General features: G+C 45.9%; 1 pseudogene; it reads left to right on the top strand.

The window, feature by feature from the left end:
- The first annotated feature begins 2,486 nt into the window (after nt 1-2,486).
- On the top strand, nt 2,487-2,605 carry LOC141125162 (5S ribosomal RNA; annotated as a pseudogene).
- The last annotated feature ends 1,534 nt before the right edge of the window (nt 2,606-4,139 follow it).

The following is a 4,139-nucleotide window of genomic DNA, read 5'->3' as shown; positions in this document are numbered from 1 at the left end:
CTGTCATTAGATATACACACCTTTTTGAAGGGCCCCAGAGCCTGGAACACCTAAGCAAGAGGCACCACTAACCAAACACTGCCATGAAGACCAAGGAACTTTCCAAACACTTAAGGGACAATGTTGTGAAGAAGTACATCATGTACATCATGTTACTGTAAGAGTGGCAAGGATGTGGAATTCCCTTCCGCAAGTGGTGGTCTCAGCGGGGGGCATCGATAGTTTCAAGAAACTATTAGATAAGCACCTGAAGGACCGCAACATACAGGGATATACAATGTAATACTGACATATAATCACACACATAGGTTGGACTTGATGGACTTGTGTCTTTTTTTCGACCTCACCCACTATGTAACTATGTGTATAATTAAGGGTTAGGTTATAAAAAAAATCCAAATCTTTGATGATCTCTAGGAGCACCATCAAATCTATCATAACCAAATGGAAAGAACATGGCACAACAGCAAACCTGCCAAGAGACGGCCGCACACCAAAACTCACAGACCGGGCAAGGAGGCCATTAATCAGAGAGGCAGCACAGAGACCTAAGGTAACCCTGGAGGAGCTGCAGAGTTCCACAGCAGAGACTGGAGTATCTGTACATAGGACGACAATAAGCCATACGCTGCATAGAGTTGGGCTTTGGGTAATGAAAGCCATTACTTTCAGCAAAAAACAAAATGGCACGTTTTGAGTTTGCGAAAAGGCATGTGGGAGACTCTCAAAATGTGTGGAGGAAGGTGCTGTGGTCTGATGAGACTAAAATTTAACTTTCTTGTTCATACATCATGGGACACAGAGGCTCTATTAATTACTTAGTGGGTTAGATAGTCACCAGTAGGTGATTAGACACTGGCAAACCCTAATTACAAGGCGAGTTCCTCCCCTATATAACCCCTCCCAGTGTCTAAGGTGGTTGGTCACGTTAAAGATATGCTAAGAAGAAAGCTCTGTTTGATCGTCTCTGCAGGGGCATAGGAGCTATAAAACCGGATCCATGCCTGGGGCCAATAAAAATGCCAAAGATGGATGGTACCCGGGCCTCGTGAAAGAAGAAACGAGGTTTTGCCTGTAATGTCTCTCTTTGAGGACTGGGCTGGGATCCAGCGCTTTGGTGCACAAATTTAAGTTGCACAAAAAGTTTCTGGCAGAGTCTTCTACAGGTCCAGGGAAGAGGATCCTGTGAGTAGGAACCCAGAACCCTGAAGGTTGGCACAACGCTACCTGCCGTGATGGGTGAAGGTTGGATCTGTCTGTTCTCAGCAGTTCCTGAGGTGGGGATAAGGTAAGTGAAGACAATCCTAAAGTATACACATTATGGATTATCTTCTTCTGAGTAGTTTGCATGTCTTACCTGGTTTCCGCCACTAGAGGGAGTAAGAGACATACCTGGTGTATATTTAAATGCCATCCAGGATACACGCTCAGTGAAGCTGGTCTGAGAAGCCGCTCACCTCCTTCGCTGCAGGCTCTGCCACCTAAACTGAATGGGGGATCCCGCGCAGTCCTCAGGTGGTCTCCTTTCTCCCCCTTGCCCCCGGCCTCCGCCATGATGATCCTACACGCGAGCTCAGGGGGTGCCCTTTACAGCAGATTCGTCAGGGAAGGAGGGGGACGTGGTTGCTAGGGCCATGCACGTGCGGCGTGCATGGTGCATCAGTGCGCAGGCGCAAGGTGGCTGTTTTTAAAAGCCCAAGATGCCAGAGCCCTGTAAGCGGTGGGACACAGAGCTGTGGGCAGTAAGCATCTCGGTGGGTTCGGATCCAGGCATATCTAAGACACCTACTCAGCATCAGGTTGTGCAGACTAAGCTAATAATAATATTGTAAGACTAGGCACAACAGTGATTGCATTTATACTAGTACCTCTGCTTTTGTCAGCTTAGGACTATGTCTCCCAGTAAGAGGGCTTCAGGGTCAGGTAAAAGAGCCTAGATCTAAGGGTTCTATCCCCAGGTGAAAGGCTGGAGGCAGCCGCACAGGATGAGCTATTGCCCCTGTCAGGCTTGCAGCCTCTCCCAACATTGCAGCCCTGCATAGGTCTTTAAAGATGGTTGTTTGCATTTGCAGTGTGTGGTGTACAGGAGAAGTTAGCTTCTTAATCGCAGCATCCTCACAAGAGGGCAGAAATTGGGATAGTTCCCCTGCCCTAAATCCCCAATCAAGAGGATCAACAATCTGATAATGAAAGATCTCCATCAGGGGACAGGGAAAAGGCACAGTCTGACGAGGCAGAGGTATCAGAGACCTCACAAGCTCTGGAGTTGTAGCTGCAATCTTTTACAGAGATTCAGGCTGCATATAACTTACCCTCAGCCTAGGCAGCCGAATCCTCTGTTTCCTACTTGGGTTTTTTGTTAAATTTCCATAGGCTTCTTGTACCTTTTCCAAGTTCGTCCATTACTACAAAGAGGTGTAGAACCTCCACAAGGTCCTCATGCAGGTGCTTGCTTACAAACTAGCCAAACTCACAACTGCTGCGATGCCTACGGCCACATCACCCTGAAAGCACCTGATCTCGCCTGATCTCAGAGGCTAAGCAGGGTCGGGCCTGGTTAGTATCTGGATGGGAGACCTTCTGGGAATACCAAGTGCTGTACATGGTTCTGTGCACATTGTTGCTAACACAAACAGCTAAATGCATGAGTGCAGGAACGCACGTCAGCGGAGGATAACTTCCTTTTTATCAGTCCACATATTTGCATAAATTACCTGAGTATTGGAATGTACAAGATGCATGTGGCATAACATGTAATACACATAGAGATACATGTTTTTTTCTGTTTGTGGTGGACTTATATAGTCGCAGGAGAATGCTTGGTCGTTAAGTGCTTATTTGCGCAGAAATGCCTAAAAATCGCACGAATGCCTAAAATCACATAGTTGCCTAAAAACGCATAAATGCCTACGGGTCGCACAAGAATGCTTGACCCCACAAGAGTCTTTGTTTGCTCAGGGATACTTGCTCACTCAGAAAGGCTTGTTTTCACAGAAATGCCTAAATCGCATAAGAATGCTTGGGTGCATAAAGTTGCGGGATCACGCCAGTGTGTTTGACCTCACAAGAGTCCTTGATTACCCAAGGATACTTGGTCACGTGGAGAGGCTTGTTTTTACAGAAATGCCTAAAAACGCATAAAGATGCTTGATTGCATAAAGATGTGGGATCGCACAGGGGTGCTTGATCTCACAAGAGTCCTTGATTACTCTACTAATTTTTTTTCAGAAAAGCTTAAAATCGCATAAAGATGCTTGATTGCATTAAGATGCTGGATCGTACAGGGGTGCTTGATCACACAAGAGTCCTTGGTCTCACAAGGGTACTTGTCTGCACAGTAGTGCTTATAATGCATAGAATGTTTGGTCGCATAAAGATGCTGAATCGCATAAGAATGCATGATCGCCTAAGGTTGCATGATCACCTAGATTTGCATGGTTGCATAACGAGGCATGCTAATTTAGCCTCCTTAATTATACAGGATTCCTTATGTTCACATAAGAATACGTGTCTGCCTGGTTACATGATGTATAATCTTGCATTACACATTCAGGGACGCATGCTTGCTTGCAAGGTGCCCGTTCCATAGCACACATGCTATAGGTATGCGTGTGCATAGCGCACACGTTTTTATGTTTTAAACATATTGTAGAAAATTCATGCTTCCATGAACGCGCGCTTTTTTTGAGGCATATGGCGTTAACTCTTGCCACTTATACATATGGAGAATCGTTTGCATATGTGTTTTTTCAGAACTTGTCTGCATTTCACAGGGAAACAGCACCTCTTCTGGTTGGTAGGCTTGCCCTTGTGGTTTGCCACCATGCCACTAAAGGGCTCAGGGTATAGCTGTAATGGCATACCAAGGCAGTCTGCTGCCGATAGATCAGTCGGTAGCATGGCTGGACCTAAGTGTGTCCAGCATGGTCTTTATAGCCCCTATTGAGACTAGAGTATTTGGGGACATAGCCCAAAGCAAGGAATCTTTTACCCAAATCAAAGACCAAGACCATAAAGATTTGGCCCAAGTGGGCAAAGCAAGGGATAGACCTTCCATTTGCCTTTGTATGAGATTGTTCAGGAAGATGCTAGCCTCATTTAAGGCTGTTCCTTTTGTCCAGTTTTCACTCAACGCCATT

The sequence above is a fragment of the Aquarana catesbeiana genome, linkage group LG01 (genome assembly GCF_042186555.1).
Source record: "Aquarana catesbeiana isolate 2022-GZ linkage group LG01, ASM4218655v1, whole genome shotgun sequence".
Classification (NCBI taxonomy): Eukaryota; Metazoa; Chordata; class Amphibia; order Anura; family Ranidae; genus Aquarana; species Aquarana catesbeiana.
Note: the sequence above shows the minus strand (reverse complement) of the source record. Positions and strands in the feature narration are given on the sequence as shown.